Source organism: Peromyscus californicus, unplaced genomic scaffold, assembly GCF_007827085.1.
Source record: "Peromyscus californicus insignis strain IS unplaced genomic scaffold, ASM782708v3 Scaffold_9__1_contigs__length_137607984, whole genome shotgun sequence".
NCBI lineage: Eukaryota > Metazoa > Chordata > Mammalia > Rodentia > Cricetidae > Peromyscus > Peromyscus californicus.
The window spans coordinates 53639415-53658055 of record NW_026294617.1 but is presented as its reverse complement, the minus strand read 5'-3'; the positions used below and the strand labels follow the sequence as shown (position 1 = coordinate 53658055).

Genomic DNA, 18641 nt, shown 5'->3' with positions numbered 1-18641 from the left:
GGGATTAAAGGTGTGCGCCACCACCACCCGGCTACTCTATTCCTTTTTTAAGGACTTTGTTATTTTAATTTTTTTAAAATCTATGACTGCCTGCCTCTACTCTGTCTCTTTCCTCTCCCAAGCCTATGTATATTTTCAAACACACTATAATCTGTTTAGAGGGTTTTTTTTTCTGTCTTTCCTGTGTACCTCTATCCTTTTTTGACCACATGAGCCTTGAAACTGCTAAGTGGCATGACTAGGGCCAAAGCTGCAGCTTTGGTGGCTGGCTCCACCCCCACTCCTTGGTCCATAAGAGATGAGCTCTACCTCCTACCCCTGCAGGCCTGGCGAAAAGATGTATTTATTAACCAGGAACCTATGTTTAATCCCCAAGCTGGGACGCTGGTGCCCAAGCAAGGCGGGTATTCTTAGTTTGCTGTTTCATTTTTAGCTTTCTCAGGCCTTATGTGGAAATTTGGTTCCCATGTTGGAACATCATTTGTAGTCAGACTTTTCTTTCCTCCTAACCAGTTCCCAAATAACTGACACCGACCTGGAGACTTAATGTTCATTATAATTGCTCGGCCGATAGCTCAGGCTAATTACTAACTAGCTCTTACAACATAAATTAACCCAGTTCTATTAATCTATGTACTGCTCTGGTGCTCATGACCTTTACCTCTCCTGCACGTCCTGCTTCCTTTCTATCTGGTTGGTGACTCCTCTGACTCTGCCCTTTTTCTTCCCAGTCTCCTCTATGTCTGGCTATCCTGCCTATACTTCCTGTCTAGCTACTGGCCAGTCAGCTTTTTATTAAATCAACCCAAGTGACAAATCTTCACAGTTTACAAAGGGATTATTCCACAGCAATAGTTACCCAGATACTCAAACCACATAAAGACTCAATAAATAAAGAAAACTATAGACCTATTTCCCTTACAAACATATATGCAAAAATACTCAGTAAAATAATTGCAAACCAAATCCAAGAACACATCAAAAAGATCTTCTATGACAATCAAGTAGGTGCCATCCTAGAGATGCAGGATGGTTCAACATATGATAATCTGTCAATGTAATCCACCATATAAACAATCTAAAGAAAAAAACCACATGTTCATCTCATTAGATGCAGAGGAGGCCTTTGACAAAATCCAACACTCCATCATAAAAGTCCTGGAGAGATTAGGGATACAAGAGACATACCTAAATGTAATAAAGGCAATTTACAGCAAGCCTATAGACAACATCAACTCAAATGGAAAGAACTTCAAAGCATTCCCACTAAAATCAGAAACAAGACAAGGCTGTCCATTCTCTCCATATCTGTTCAATATAGTACTTGAAATTTTAGCTACAGCAATAAACCAACTGAAGGAGATCAAGGGGATACAAACTGAAAAGGAAGAAGTCAAAATATTATTATTAGTAGATGATATGATAGTATATACATAAGTGACCCTAAACATTCCATGAGGGAACTCCTACAGCTGATAAACACTTTCAGCAAAGTGGCTGGATACAAGGCTAACTCAAAAATTCAGTAGTCCTCCTAAACACAAAATGACAAATGAGAAAGAAATCAGGGAAACAAAACCTTTCACAATAGCCTAAAATAATATAAAATATCTTTGGGTAACTCTAACCAAGCAAGTGAAAGACTTGTGTGACAAAAACTTCAAGTCTTTGAGGAAAGAAATTAAAGAAAATATCAGAAGATGGACAGTTCTTCCATGTTTATGGATTAGTAGGGTTAAGATAGTAGAAATGACCATCTTACCAAAAGCAATCTACCGATTCAACAAAATCCCCATCAAAAATTCCAACACAATTCTTTACAGATCTTGAAAGAACAATTCTCAACTTGACAAAAAACCCCAGGATAACTAAAATAATCCTGAATAATAAAAGAACTTCTGGAGGTATCACCACCCCTGATTTCAAGCTGTACTTCAGAGCTATAGTAATAAAAACTGCATGGTATTGACATAAAAACAGACACATTGATCAATGCAATTGAATTGAAGACCTAAATATAAATCCATACACCTATGGATACCTGATTTTTTTTTTTTATAAAGAAGCCAGAAGGGGAACACTCCTCTTTTAATGGTGGGAGGACAAAATGGTACAGTCACTATGGAAATCAGTATGATAGTTCCTCAGAAAGTTGGGGCTCAATCTACGTCAAAACTTAGCTATAACTCTCTTGTGCATATAACCAAAAGATGCTCCATCCTATCATAAGGACACTACTCAGCCATGTTCATTACTGCTCTATTCATAATAGCCAGAAACTGGAAACAACCCAGATGTCCTCAACAGAAGAATGGGTAAAGAAAATGTGGTACATTTACACATGGAGTATTACTCAGTTTTTTTGTTTTTTGTTTTTTTTTTTTTTTTAAAGTAGCATCCTGGAATTTTCAGGATAATGGATGGAACTAGAAAAAAATCATCCTGAGTGAGGTAACCCAGACCCAGAAGGACAAATACAGTATGTATATTCAGTTATAAGTGGATTTTAGCTGTTAAGTAAATGATAACTATGCTGCAATCTGTAGACCTAGAGTTGTTAGGTGAAGAGTAGGGATCTAGGGCAGACACATGGATCTCCCTGGGAAGGAAGAAATAGAATACATTTTATGGGAGGAATGGGGGCAGGGTGGAATGGGAGCATGAGGAATCAGGTATGTGGTGGGGAGAAGTGATGAGGTAAATAATCCGAGGCGAGATGGCTATTATTGGGGGCAGGGCATTTAGGGGTGGTGTGGAAACCTAGTGCAGAGGAAACTTCCTGGGATCTGTGAAGGTGATTATAATAATGACTTCTAGTAATGAGGGATGCACGGTCTCAACAGACCATTTCTTGTAGTCAAGTGAGTCTTCCAGTGGCGGGACTGGATTGCATTCAATTGAGTTGTTGGCTAAGGTGAGTCCCGTGGAAATCACCGAACAACCCAGGCTTATGCTAAGACAAATGGTTGCTCTCCACAAACTGACAGCAGGACTCCATTGCTGAGGACAATATCCATACAACTCATTGAACATGGAGAAGTCGATCTGGTGCCAACATAAAGCCTTTACCCCTATGTTCTAGTTTTTTTGGTGTGGGAAGGTGCTCTGCAAGCTACCAAAAGACAAATGTGAACCCCAACCCATTTACAAAACCTTTGACCTACAATCTGTCTTGCCTTCAAAATATTCTGGGGTAATGGTGTCACAAAACTTGTGGGAGTAGCCAACCAATGTATGGCTTCCACAAGAAGGAACCCATACCTGTCACTGCTTGGGTAAGCAAGGGCCAGCGACTAGGTCACCCAGAGACCTGTGGTTTAAAAAATCTGTAAAATAACTCCTAATGGTGCACTGCTGTACTCAAAGAGCAGTGCCTTATCTAGTTATCACCAGAAACACTTCTTCTGGCAGCAGACAGGAGCAGATGCAGAGACCCACAGTCAGACATTGTTTGGAGAGAGAGTCTAAATTGGAAGTCTCCATCAAATCCCTCCACTCGCTACTAGTAAGTTTTGCTTGTCTACACTCACAAACTCTTTACAGAGTTGTTCAAATGTTTTTAGAATATTGTTTATATATTTCAGTTATGAGCCATAAAGAATGGGTGTAATAAAATGACAGTGTGAAAATAGATTAGCTCTTGTCAAAGATTCACTGCCAAACTTTTTAAACTTTCACTAAATGTCAGTATTGCACTTAAAAATCTATTGGTTGATTCCAGGCAGCAGTGGTGCACGCCTTTAATCCCAGCACTCGGGAGGCAGAGCCAGGCAGATCTCTGTGAGTTCGCGGCCAGCCTGGTTTACAGAGGGAGATCCAGGACAGGCACCAAAACTACACAGAGATACCCTGTCTCAAAAAAGCCAACCAACCAACCAAACAAACAAACAAACAAAAACAAAAACAAAAAAACTATTGATGTTCTCAGGGAGATTAAAATGAACAATGCACTTAAATGCTTTCTTGCTACTGTAGACTTTTAAAAACAAAACAAAACAAAATTTCTTTCTATAATCCCTCCAAAACAAACAAACAAAATAACCCTTCTTATCCAGCCTTTTCAGGAAAAGGCTGAGCCTCTTAGACCTTGAGCCAGGTACATCTGAGATGCATAAAGAGGAGAAGAAGCATCTCTTCTCCAGCCAGGAGCTTAAAGTATTTTCAGAAGATGTTCGTTGTTCCTAGTGATATATTCCAATTTTCCACATTGATTTAAAGGTGTGTGTTTTGGTGTAAAGGTCATAAAACAGACAGAAATTGTGATTTGGAATCCACAATTAGCTCAGGTGATATAACACATTTATGCAATCAGAACACTTTCTTAGGCTGCATACAAGTCCCAGCAACTATGTTCCTTCAGATTATATTTTATCATTTTGAGAATATTGCACTCTGCCCAAAGCATACCCAGTACCTTCCAATGTCCTAAACTTCTTTTGCTTTATTCTCATTTTTTTTTCAGTTGAAACAGATTACCACTTTACAATCCTGTCGAGCCTGAAACTTACTATGTACACCAGGCTATCTTTGAACTTACAACAATCCATCTGCCTCTGCTTCCTGTGTGCTAGAATTACAAATGCAGGCTACCACCAGGCTTTAAAGGTGATATATTTTAAAAAGAAAATTATACTCAACTGTCATCTTTATAACAAGAGACAGTACTAGCTTGATGCTTACATATTTAATAACCAGTTGCTAATATTGTTTTAAACAGATAATAAGAGTTCTATGGTGATCCCGGGTTGGACACAACCTAAGGAGAAAAAAGGAGCCAAACCCATTTCAGATAACACTATAGATATTTGTGATGACAGCTCTTGAATCTACAAATCCAAGGTGTTTCCTGTGTTAGTTTATTCAAAGTGTGGTGTATTATTAGCACTTTGTATCATGAAAACCTAAAATACAGACCTTAAGAAAGATTAATCTAAATTCACAGATGACAAGAAATGTCATGAAGTCTCCAGTACACCCCTAATCTTTTGAATTTCTTATGACATGCCCCTTTATGCTCCTAGAATAGACAGAATATTGGACGGACCATTGCTCAGACCCACTGAACTAATTCTTCTGCTTTTAACTAAAATCTCCTATTTCTTTGAAAAGACCTAGTTTAAATTGCAGATGAATCTGGTCTGGGGAAAGGTGTCCCTAAAGAGAAAGGAACGTAAGTGCCCATGTTAGTGCTATCTTACTGTGTGCACAGGATAAATCTAGCACAGATTGAACTAATCTAAAGTTCAACATCTGTTTCATTCAAAGTGGAACATTTGAAATTCAATGCAAAGAAGGACTTTCAAGCCTGGCTTTTATTCTGAACAACTAATTGCAGCAGTCAGGTTCCAATTTTTGAGTCCATAAAGCCCTATAGCTAGTCCCAATGAAAGTCCCATAAAGTACCATTACAATCTGATGGGTATATTATAAGTTCCTTGCTGTTTTGAGTAGGAGCCATATTCTACAATTTTATAAATTTTTGAATTTAGTAATATAGAATATCAGGAACATCACAGTGACAATACCATTCTTTAGATTGGAACATATTTAAGATGGAGTCTCTCATTTTTTCCTGAATGATTTTGAGCAAGTTACAGAATTTTTTTCTCTGTAAACTGGGGATATAAATAACACAGGTTTTAGAGAGAACACTAATGAACATTAAAAAAATAGTGTGACTGACCTACTAACTCAATAGTTGTCAGATGAGGGGATTGAAACATACTAACTGTAATTAATCATCATCATAGCACCTTTATTGAGAACTGTTCTTTAGATCCAGCAGCTTGCTTTGTAGAACACGTACATCAGCTAATGCTGCATAGTTATTGAAAGTAGCTCTGAGGAGCACACATGAGGTCCCCTAAGTCCACCCCCTTTGCTTCAGCGCTGTTTGTGTGGAACATACCGCAGGGCTCTCTCCTTTTAAACTTTAAACAGCTTTCCGGTCTCCTCACAGCCTCCAAGATTATCTGCTGTGTCTCAGACTTCAGGACCAGCCAACATCTTTTGCCCTTTATCTCCACGTTGTTAACCTGCTGGGACTTACCAGGCTTGTCAGATGCTCTAGCCAGGTGGAGTCTGCGTTCACCATCCTCGTCATTGTGCCCTGTGGGTCTCCTACGTATACCATCTTTCCTGGGCCACATAGCTCTGCAGTAAGCCACTTGCTCCCTGAGCTGGCTGAAAAGAAGCATGAGGGAGAGCAGTCAGTGTGTACGGAAGAGACAAAAACAGCCCCACGCACTGTCCCAGGATGTGCAGACGCTGTCTCAAGATGGCTGCAGTAAAATCTAGAATGCCATGGAAACCATGTTGGCCCTGGAGAAGAACCAGAAGCAGGCCTTTCTGGGTCTTTATGAGCTGGGCTCAGGCTCCACCCTTATGACTTCTTGGAGAGCCACTTCTCTTAAGAGGAGGTGAAATTCCCCAACCCGTGGATGACCACCTGTCCATCCTCTGCAGATTGGCAGGCCCGAGTCTTTGCTAAGCAAGTATCTTTTCAAATGGCTAGGCTTCAAGATGACTGGGACATACATGGACTTCCAGAGACTACTCTGCTTTGCATCAGCCAGCCTCAGGACTTCTGTCTGAGCCTCTCCAGGCACTAAGTAGCATTGTAATTTCTCTGGAGCCTCTCCTAAGCTGTGGAGTACATGAAAATACAACATTTTGAAACAGAATATACATATATACTTGTATATATATATATGTATATATATACATATATATATATTGACATTTTCAAACACGTAGATGTTTGGCACAATGAAATACCATTTTGTCTTGGTTTTAAAGTGTTAATATTTAACATCATTAACACTGGTAATATGGAGCATGTCCGGTGTCCATTTTTATTCATTCATATTTTCTGTGACACCCTCTTTGACCAATTCTGCATTAGGCTAGGTTCTCTTCCCCGTGCTTTGAAGGTACCAGGACACTTATTACTGGAGGGAGAGTGCTGAGAGCAGTTTAGTGCTGGCACATCCTAACTGCTGCACCTTTCCTAAAGAGGAAATATAAGTCAGGGTAGATTAGTTGCTCACAGAAGTTCAACCGAGTCAGAGTTTATGCTTAGCTTTCTTTCTGTGCTTGTTTCCTTGCATTATGTGGACCCCTAAAAATGTGAGGGCTCAGCATCTACACCTGGTACATTTCTCAGGCCTGATTTGCTGTTATGTCCCACATGATGTCTGAGGCTTCAATACGATCTTTGATTTGTACACAGAATTTTGAAGTGCTTTATAGAAGTTTAAGAGACCAAAGCTCTCACTGCGGTCCACTTATGCCATGGGAAATAACTTGACAAATGAGCTCCAGTTCACTACATATAATCTCAGATACGAAACTTAGGTAACCTGTTGCACATGTGAGCTTAGCCTGCTCTGTTGTGTGTGCACCGTTGTATCAGCATGGCCAATATCTGTGTATAACACATGTTACTTATAAGAAAGAACAAAGCTATGAAGCACAGTAGATACTTTAGTGAGTGTTCAAGTAAGTTATTTGTGAATTCTTACACACATCTACTTCAGTGTTGTCCAGATCAATACTTGTCCCACAGGTGGGATCTGCTAGCAATCTGAAGGAGAACTGTGTGTCCTACAGAGAACAGACTGTACCCAACGAAGCACTTAGAATTCTGTTTGTTCTTGAGAAAGGCTCGCACTGCGTAGCCCAGACTGACTTCCAGCCTGTGATTCACCTGTCTCAGCCTCCTGAGGGCTGGGATTACAGGTGTGCTTCACTGTAGCTGACTGCTCCCTGCAGCTATCTGAGACAGAGTTCCTCCTAGCAGGCCAGTTTCAGATCTCAGGAACACTGTCAGGAACTTCCAAAGTTCAACTCAATTTCTACAGGTCCAAAAATATTAATTAACGTATCCTGATGTTGTAAGTAAGGTTGCTTCTGAGAATATGTATTAGTGTGGATTTGTGCATAATCAGCCATTATGAGGTGATAAAGTTAAAGCTTGCTGGTTCAGAGAAATTATTCAAAATGGCTAAAGAAGTTCTGAACAGAAATGGGTGTTGACGCACACTATAATCCCAGCATCCAGAGAGCTGAGGCAAGAAGATACTGAAGTTGAGCCCAGCTAGAGCTATATATAGTAAAAGAGTTTATTTCCCTGAGCAGATCCAAATAATAGTTCTCTAGTATGGAAGCTTATGGCTTAATAGTTTGAACTTTTTGCAGGACACTGAAATCATTTTGGCCCACTCAAGAAAGGAAAATGATGTCGAAGAAGAGTGTAGTTATTAATGCAGGAACAGGAAAGTATTTGGGTTTTCCAGAATAGGTTAGCTCTAAATTCCTGTTGTTGATGTGTCTGTGGGTGTGTGTGTCTGTGTCTGTGTCTGTGGATACAGGATCATCACACACATGTGGAAGTGAGAAGACAACCTTGTAAATTGCTCTGTCCTTCTCCCTTCACAAAGATTTCTGGGATCAAACTAAGATCTACAGTTTTGTGCAGTAAATGTTTTATTAGCTGAGACATTGCACCAGCTGAAAAAGAGGTTAATGTCTTGTAAATCATGATTCCTAAAGTTATTGTATGTATACAAGTTTTCATTATAAGTTTAAAGAAAACAATGTGATGTTTCTACAAGGCATACCATTTTTTTCTGAAAAAATTAACCACTATTTAGTTTGTTTGCCTTTTAAAATGATATATTAAAAAAACCACAATGACATCTAAAATTGCCTGAAAAAGTCCTGTTCTGTAATTCTGCGTATGATGGTGGGATTAGGCAAGTGGCTGATGGCTTGATCTGCCAGGGGCCAACCTGAGAACTACGGACTACTTGGATGTGAGCCAAAGGCTGCCCTTGGGGTTAAGATAAGCCAGTTAATCTCCTGACTGAAACAAGAAGTCTAGACATCAAATTGCTCTGGCATAATACTTGTCAGGGATGTTTCGGACTGACTACATTCTAATTTTGGACTTTGTGTAGTTCTCGAATTGCAAAGGTGTTTTGGATGAGTGCAGAATAGTTGCATGGCTGCACTAAGGCAGCTGCTAAGGTAAGTTTGGGATTTGCATGATTTCTTAAAGATCAGTTACCAATGGGAAGAAATAGCTGTGTAATAGGTCTAACTTGTTTTATTCATGTGTAAAGACATAATAAGGAATCCATAAGCTGGTATTAGGCACTGTTGCTGATCCTCTGAGAGGTCCTTCTGGTTGTGAGGATCCTTAAAAGTCACTGAGAGAGTCACTTGAGACTACTGTGTGTTGATCGCTCTGAACTGGAAGGCCCATTCATAGAAAAGGAAGGCTTTCTAAAGAGCCAGGGCAAAGTATAAGAAGAAACTTTACATACAATCTTGTCATTGTCTGATAACTTTATGTAAATGTACTTGCCACCGAAACTGATGAGCTGTGTGTGAGCCTTGGAACCCACATGTTGAAAGGAGAGAACTGACTCCTAAAAATCATCCTTTGACTTCCACACACATAGTGTGCCACATGACCACCCTCTCTTTCTCTTTCTCACATATGCGCACAAACAGCAATAAATAAATGAATAAATAAATAAATAAATAAATCTAACTTAAAAATTCAAGACCCATCTTGTAGGGGCCCACAGAGGCTCCCTAGTAAGGTCTGAGCTTGTTTTACCCAGAAGGGCTGCACAATGGGATGATTTGGCCAAAGGTCTGGTTACCAGGTGTTTTGAAGGGTCTCCACTTGGTTGTATGTTGTGCTTTCATCTTGAAAGGGGGCGGTCTTTTGCTCCTCCCCTTGCTGATGGATAAAAAGCCCATCATGAATAAAGTTGAGGCAGCTCCCAAAGCTATCCTGTGTCTTTCTTTCTTGTCCCTCATCTCCATCTATATTTCTATCTAATACTTCCTCATTCCTCACTCCTCCCCTCCCTTCGACAGGTTGGAGCTTGTCTCCTACACCATCTACAATGAACTAAGTATCAGAATGAAGACTGCCTGGCCCCAAAGTCTTCAGTGCAACCCCGTCCCACTTAGAGAGAACTTAAGGCCCCGAGCTGCACTGAGATGCTAACCCCGTCCATTTGATTTCCCTCAACCCTATTCTATTTAGCCTTCCCTTCATGTGCTTAAAGGCAGAAAAATGAGATCCTTCTCTCGGTGTCCTTACCATCCAACAAGGATGCTTCCATCAAACAAAAGACTGTTACCAAGAGAGAAGCACCACCAGTACATAGTAACATAGAAATTGAGGCTGCTGTCTAGAAATCAGTTACTCTTAATTTTCTTATATTGCTTTACTTATTTTTGTGCTCTGCTGATTCATTAGCTACTATCCTTATAGTTTATGGACAGTAAAGTCTATTCTCTAGCCTAACTCTTATCTATGTTCCTCCAGACAACTACATCATGAATGTTTGTCTGACAATGTCTCACAGGACCTTTAAATGAAACCCACTGTTTCATCCTCAAAACATGACACCTATGATGTGATATATTTGGACTGGTTTCATAACACTCAACCAAAGACCAATTGGAACATGGAATCTACTGAGGTTCCTTCATCTCCCTCAACTCCATTTCTAACTGGTTTCTGTGGTTAATTGCTTCTTGTCTCTCTTGATTTCCGTGTTAAAGGCTGGGTTCTCTTGGACAATGATCCAGCTGCAAATTAACATCTGTAAAAAGGAAAGGAGGAGAGCAGGATTGCCAGAGGGACTGTTGATCAGAGACACAGGATTATTATCTGCATCTGACTTATGAGAATCCTGAGAACTGACAAGGCTTCTGAGGGGGTCTCACATAGGATAGAAATGTCAGAGATACTCTCCTGGCATTCCATGTTCCATTCTGTTTCTTTTGCAATCATCTTCTATAGATTTTTCAAATACCTTTTGTTCAAAGTCTTCAGGAATTTCCTAACTGTTCTCCATCCCCTCCTCTGCACAGACTTGTGCAAACTCAAACAAATTCATGTCACCCCATAGTTTAGAATACCCCACAAGTGCTCCATCTTCTGAAGGATAAAGTCTTAGAAAGGACATTACGAGTTAATAATTCTCTAACTTTTCAGACTTCTTGCTCACTATTGCTCCCGGACCCAGCCTACAAGCTAGCAATACAGAAATCCATGCGGGATCTCAGCACGCCGCATTGTTCTATGTCTCTGTTCTGTCCACTTGGAAAGGCTTTCTTGCCCCTACTCTGCCTGATGAATTCATTCTGACTACTTCTCAGGAGTCACCTGAAGTTCATTTCCTGCAATGCCCCTCTCTAACATTTCAGGACAGAGTGAAGCACCTTCATTTCTGTGGGCTATCATCGCTGACTGTGATCATTTGATAATTTCTTGATTCACACTCTGGGATGTGAAAACTAAAAGGACCACACACATGTGTTTGGACACATATGCTATAGATATACAAAATCATAGTTTTCTTTATTCTTAGAACAATTTCTGGTCTAATAGTGTGTGCTCCTTGTTTTATATTGCTGTGATAAAAACACCATGACAAAAGACAGCTTAAGGAGAAAGAGCTGATTTCCATATACAGTTCCAGAAGAAAGTCCATAGTGGTGGAGGAACATGGCAGCAGGCGCCTGAAGCGGGAAGCGGAGACATCACATCTCAACCACTCAAAGATAGTAGAGAGCAAACTGGAAGTGGGGTGATCTATAAATTTTCAAAGCCCATTCCCAGTGACATACTTCCTCCAGCAAGATTCCATGTCCTAAAAGTTCTTTAGCCTCTCCAAACAGTACCACCAACAGGGAACCGGGTAGTCAACTACATGAGCCTATGGGGAACATTTCTCCTTCAAACTACCACTAACTGTATGTTTAAAAATGTTCAAGAGAGCAAGGTAGAGTGGTGTGCACTTGTAATCTTAGCCATTGTGGGACTCAGGCAGGACGGTTTTGAATTTGAGGTCATCTTGGGCAAATAGCAAAGATTCCTTTCCCTCTTTCTCTCTCTCCTTTTTCTCTCTGCCTCTTTCTCTCTCTCCCTCTTTCTCTCTCTTCTTCTTTCCTCTCTTTCACAAAATAGAAACAAAGAAAGTGGGAGGCCCTTGTACACTCTAAATTGTACTCTATCCAGTACCCATGATTGCTTCCTTAAGGGCCCCAGGAACTCTGTTTGTCAGCACAGTGGCGTTAGGCTTTTGTTGAAAGTCATTCTACTTCTTTTGTGGTTTTTAAAATGAAGATATATGAAAAGATCACATGTTAAAAATTATCACATACAAATATTTAATAGTCCTACCTGAGCGGCCAGGGTGAGGCTGACTCACAAGTGCGAGTGTGGACCAGCACTGTGGCTGCTATTTTGAGCAAAAGAAGTTAAGAAGGTGTAATAATGGCAGTACTTTCAGGAGATCTAATCACAAAAGAAACTACGCTAATTACCATAGTCTCTATTCAGAGGGTGTGAATAACCCACAGAGAGACTGGCAGGAAGGAAAAGTCAACAGTCTATCTTTGTAGATACTGAGATTGAAGCAAAGCATCAGTTAGAAGATAAGCATGACAGTTTGAAGAGACAAGGCATCAGAACAAGGCCATGGTTCTGCCGTAGCAGGAAAACAAAGTCTGTGAGGGAGTAACAGCAAGACCCGCACTGTGGGCTGTGTCCCCTCATGTCACTCCCAGTTCTCTTCAGGTGCAGAACTGTGAACTGTTGGTGAAGGCTGGGAGCTGGGGCTTGGGAAATGACCTTCAATGCTAGGGAGATGGGCAACACATTAATCTACACGTCCGTCTGGATTCTTGGACTTTATACTGTTTAAAGAATTTTATTAAATGTGTTTTATTAAATTTAAAGTGTTTAAATTTAAACAAATTTATTTAAGCTTTCTTCAGCTAGTAACTGAGTTACTGAGAAATACCTGAAGTCTCTCTATTTAGGGAATTTGTCTGGGAACTACACTGAAGACAAATTCCTTACCTAGTTCCAGCCTTCCTGTCTGTAAACCTGTCTGCTGTCTAATGGAGAAGAGTGAAGAAGCAGTGAGAAGATGCCCTCAAACACAAGCCTTCCTCCTGCTCTTCAAAGCAGAAGCCTAAGGGGAGAGACACGAAGACAGCAGGATCAGCCTGGATGGCATTTGAAAGAATAAAAATAAAGGTACCTTTTGTCCAAAACAGAGGTACAGCTGTGATGATATGTCAGCCCCATCGTTCTCTGTCAGAACCTTGCCGTAGTGTGCTAAGTCATCTTTCTGGCGGTGCTCAGGGTGATCTGTCAGCAGGGGTGTGGGGAGGCAAGTCTCCCTCATGTACACCACATCCACAGGACACAGTTAACCACGTCGGCATGCTGCTGGCCAGACAGAACAGGCTCATGGGGAGAAAATAGCACAGAGAATGCCCCTGGTCTACCTTCACCATCTGTACGGGAAGCTGTTTATTTTGTTGCCAAGGATAGAAACCATTTTTATTGGTATCCAGGCTGGCTTTGTGAGTGTCGTCTTGGCTGTAGTGAACTACGCTCTCTAAAATTCCCTTTCAAGTGTGTTTCTGGCTCAGGCGGGCTTCAAAGGACAGCCCCCAAGTTGGAGTGCTGGTGGGGGCAGCTGCACTTCAGAGTCTGAACACTCCTGGTTCCAGGAACTCAAGCACTAGCTGTATGTTGCTCTGAAGGGGTTATCCAGATGTAAAGTCCCAAATGAGTTGATTTTGCGTTAACCAGAAGGGAGACGAAGCCGGATAGTTCTGATTTAATCAAGTGGGAGTCCTCTAAAAAGGAGTGTGGCCCTCCAGAGGGGGTGAGAATGCAGGGAGTATATCGGTCATTTACCTCATTAGAACGAAGCTGTAGCCGGGTCTACAAATGTTGCCCTTTTCCCTTGATCAGGGGTCAGCTTCTGGGGTCTTGCATCACTTCCTGTGCCAACTGTGTGCATTTAGCTACATGGCAAAGTTACTTCAGATCTATAGAATCCCTTTGTTACCAAGTGTGCAGGCTAATTTCATGTCAACTGGACACAATCTAGAGCCATCTGCTTGGAGGGAACTTCAACTGAGAAATTTATTCCATAAAATTGGGCTGTAGACAAGCCTGTAGGGCATTTTCTTAATTGGTGATTTTGTGGGAGGGCTCAGCCCATTGTGGGTGGTGCTCTGGATTCTGTAAGAATGGAGTTCAAGGAAGCCTTGAGGAACAAGTCAGTGAGCAGCTCTCCTCCATGGCCTCTGCATCAGCTCCTGCCTCCAGGTTGCTGCCTGGTTGGAGTTCTTGTCCTGACTTTGATGATGAGCTGTGGATGCGGAAGTGTAAAATGAATGGTTTCCTCTCCAAGCTGCTTCTGGTCATTGTGTTTTATCACAGGAAGAGAAATGCTAGGAAGACATCAAGACAGAAAGCAGTAAAGACAGAGTCCTGTTTTAGTCTGTTCTTGTGGGATTCTCATTCATCCTTCCCGGGCTTCTGCCTTGCCATGCACTCTGGATTTCAAGATTTGATAGAGATTCAGTTGTGCGAAGCCACATGGTCTCTATACTTCTGTAATTATGGTTTATATGGGTAAATATACATGTATACATACTTATTTGCTTTCACACAATTATAAATTATATATAGAGAGAAATACGTGTGAAGTTGGCACACTGGCTCTGCTTGTCTACTTGAGTCTTATATATTTTTCCATATTTTTGTATATCGTTTCACAGTTTGCTCAGTGTCATTTATGTTGTACTGTAAACACATCATAGATGATAACAATGATAGCCCCACGACTTTGAATGACCTAAAATATTCTGTGAGGGTCTTAATGAAGACTTAAAGTTAAAACTCACATGCCCCAACCTGATAATAATGCTTGTAATGGCAATGAGTTTGTAGTGCTATTCAGAAAGAAAAAAAGGTATGATGATAACTTTCAATGAGGGATACCCTCACCCTAACCCTAACCCTAACGCTGATCCTGACCCTGACCCTGACCCTAACCTTAGAGATAAAAATACTAGCAGGGTTGAACTCCTCTCCTTTTTATAGTCCCCCCAAACGGTAGAATTATACTTTGGGGAGATTAAGTTATATGCTTAATTCCAATATTTACCAAAATTAAAAGAGTTTGAGTTTGGCGACTAGCGCACTTGTTGGCATGAATGTAATGGGGTGAGAGAATAAGGGTCGGGAGACTCAGTGAGGTGCAGGCTGAAGAAAGTAGACGATTTCAAGTCGCTCAGCGAACAGCGCAGTCGCCATATGCAACCCTGCGCTGTGGTCACTCACGTGTCGCTCAGATTTGTAATTTGTAATTGTAAAGCATGGTTTGTAAACTGAAGGAGGGAGGCTGACAAGGTGGGCTTGGCATCGAGCAGCTTTGTGACTCTTCACTGCTTTGTTTGCTTCTTTCTGTCTTTGTTTTATTTTTCTCTTTTTCTCTCCTTTCAGCCTCTACACATGTAAGGATGGAAATCCTTACAGCCCGTGGAAGGATGGAAATGTACTCTTTTAGGTATTTCTTTTTCTGGATTCAAAGTCTCCTTCTTTTGCTGGAGACCTGTGATTTCACTCCAGTAAGCCTCAGTGAGGACCACTAATTATAGCACGATTTCCTGGGCCACATGTGGCAGGAAGAATCCACACAGAGAGAATACTTGCTTCTGATGGGACAAGGACAGCTGTGCATCTTATCCACACATCTGAGGCAGAAGGCTCACCTCTTCAAGTAATGAAACCACAAAGAAGAGTTGATAATGGTCCACAGCACGTCTCATCTTCCCTGTAACCAACAAAGCTAACCTGTAGAGAGCCGAGAGAAAAGGTTCAGTGAAAGGAGGCTTGAGAGGCCCGATGGGTGCTTCTAGCTGCCCTGAAGGTTCCGCCTTCCAGAGGAAACATTCACTTTGAGATTACCATCCATTCCACCTGGGCATCCAAAGATCCTTGGGTAGTATAGAAAGGTGACATGCTGCATGCCTAGCTCTGTACATTACACACCGTGTACGCAAGATGCAACCTGATGTCAGAGTTGTGTCTGCTTAGGAACCCAGCCAGTCCCTGAAGTTTGAGCACGGATTAGGCATTTGTGGCCTGAGAATGGAATAGGATCATTCTTGAGGTTAACCTTCTACAAGATGGGTGGGAGGGAACAGCAAGACCTGTTAAAAGTTTCAACACAGCTCTTTAAAAAGAAGGGCGCAGGGTGATGGTGGCGCACGCCTTTAATCCCAGCATTCGGGAGGCAGAGCCAGGCGGATCTCTGTGAGTTCGAGGCCAGCCTGAGCTTTAGAGTGAGTTCCAGGAAAGGCGCAAAGCTACACAGAGAAACCCTGTCTCAAAAAACAAACAACAACAGCAAAACAAAAAACAAATAAAAAGAAAGATAATGTCTGGGGGATGAGGGTTAGAGCATCCAAGCAGAAACTTCTGGGAAGTCTTTGGGTGGTCTCTTCTGTTTCATATTTGGGGGATTTGGGTATCATTTGAATAGCTAAAGCTCCTAGAGGGTGCACATGCACCGAGGAAGGACAGTGACTTTGCAGCAGATGCCAGCTTTTGTGCAAAGGCAGAGCGACGCACCACAGAACTCTGTAGACTAACCCAACCATGGCTTTTGCGCGGCTTCCATCTCTGGCTCACCTTTGTCTGGAGTCGGTAGCAGGGTTTTGTCCTTTTATTGAACGGGACAAAAGATTACTGCATCTAAAATTAGAAGCACAAAAGCCTATGTATAGTGCTATGCAGCATAATTAAATTATGATAAAACAGCTTTTATTTCTTCATAGCTATCATATTGTCCAGTTCTTTAGCAATTTCTTCAGAAGTAAGGGTGGTGGTGGTGGAACCTTATATGTATTAAAGCACCACGGAGTTTTTGCCAAACAGACCACCTTCTTGAGTACTGAGTAGAAACGTTCACTTCAAGAGTGGGAGAAGTTTGATAAAGTCTAATTTGTTTTCTTTCCTTGCTGTCCCTTCCCTCTAGCCTTTAATATAAATGGGCCACTGCTCATGATTTCTTCCTGCTCATCCTTATCGCTTATTGTGCTAACACGATCCCCAGAAAGCAGTTCCCGTTCATTTGATGTGACCAGATAAAGTCAAACGCCCCCTGCTTCCCCAGCGCTGGGGAATCCTTAGCTGTTTGCTCCTGGACTCACTCTGATCAGGGAAAACCACACAAGCCGTGTCATCAGATAAGTTATTCCTGTAAGGATGTAAATACGAGCGCGCGAGGACGGGAAAATGAAAGGCAAGGGAGGAAATTTGACAGCGGCGGAGGATAGGGGAAAAAAGTAGAAGTAAGACTGAACAAAAGGAAAAATCAACAGAGAGAAGAGAACAAGAAAAATATCACAAGGGAGAAACACAGAGGAAAGCAGACCAGAGAAAGGATGAAGCAGCAGATGAGGAGAGCCTCTACCATGGTGTTAGTGGGGTGGGGGTGGGGTGGGGGGCAGGGCACACTATTTGGGGCCTCTGAAATGCTCTCCACAGCTCTGTCCAAAGCAACCTCCACCCCCGCCCCTCAGCACCACCTTTAATGATGAAGGTAGCTCTGGCTGCAGAGGTGGCATTTTCTCCTAATTTAATTTTCGGCTACTGAACTCAGTTACTGACTCTTTAGAGCCTGAGGGAGGATGAGCCTTTGTTAAAGCCCTGCCTGTTAACTTCCACTTTCTTTTCAACCTCATTATATTTCCCGAGGTTTAGTTCTAGACCTAAAGCGCTGTGCTGTGGCTAAACTGTAAAATAACGTTTTTGGTGAAAAGTAACACTTGGGAAAAATGTCACACAAATTTTGACTTCCGTTGTATCCAGTGATGTCACCAAATGTATTACTAGCTCAGATGACTCCAGTAATAGGGTATTAAATTGGTCACGGGCTTAGTGGAAGTCCTGGCTTGTGATTTCCCCCTTCACGGCACCCTGCAGTGCAGTGACAGACCAGAAAACCTTCTTGTCTGGTGGGACCTTTATATGCATATTCAGTGAACAGCACACTCATGCAGGCAGAAGCCTCGCTACAGCAGGATTTGAGAAGGGGCAGCTTACCTGACTGAGTCCAAACAGGGCATAAAAAAAATTTCATTAATTGGCATAGTATTTAAATATCATTTCCTGTGAGTGTGAGTCTCTCTCTCTCTCTCTCTCTCTCTCTCTCTCTCTCTCTTTCTTCTGAGGAAGATTTTTTTCTTTAAAAAAATGAGAACATAAAAAGTTTCATTTTTTAAATGTATTAAAATATACTCAAAATAACTAAAGATTAGAATGGCAAACTGCAAATGGTTCACTCTGACCAATTGTGTACAATGACCTACGAAGTTTATAGAGGATGGACTGTAATTGGTCTCTATTGCCGTGCCCTTCAGGGATGTCCCCATACTGACTCAGTCTCTGGACCCTGACTTGACAACCTCATCCCAAGTCATCAGGCACAACCAGGATGGTCTTGTTGATTTAGATGCCTCTCACCCCCTGCTGCCTCTGAGGGTTTCTGTTCCGGCTGGTCTTTGAAACGGACTGTTCTTTCTATGCTGGTGTTGTGTTCTGTCTTTTGTGTGACGAAGAAAGACGTTTAAGGTCATCTAAGTGAAGGAGATTGTTTCTGTGAAGAGTAAAGTCTAGTTGGTCGCTACCTCATCAGGACCCTTGTACTGCCAGTGCAACACCGTTAAACTTCCTTCAAGCAACAATAGCTAGGTTGTACTGAAAAATACTTTCTTGACTGACTTTATAA

At 41.6% G+C, this 18641-nt stretch overlaps 1 long non-coding RNA gene across 1 annotated transcript in view; it reads right to left on the bottom strand.

Annotated features, from left to right (window-relative positions):
* LOC128106361 (uncharacterized) overlaps positions 1-9650 on the bottom strand; it is a 39060-nt gene extending 29410 nt beyond the window's left edge. Inside the window, exon 1 of the long non-coding RNA XR_008216674.1 lies at positions 6050-9650. This is a non-coding gene — a long non-coding RNA (uncharacterized LOC128106361). The remainder of the gene's footprint in view (positions 1-6049) is intronic.
* Positions 9651-18641: the final 8991 nt, after the last annotated feature.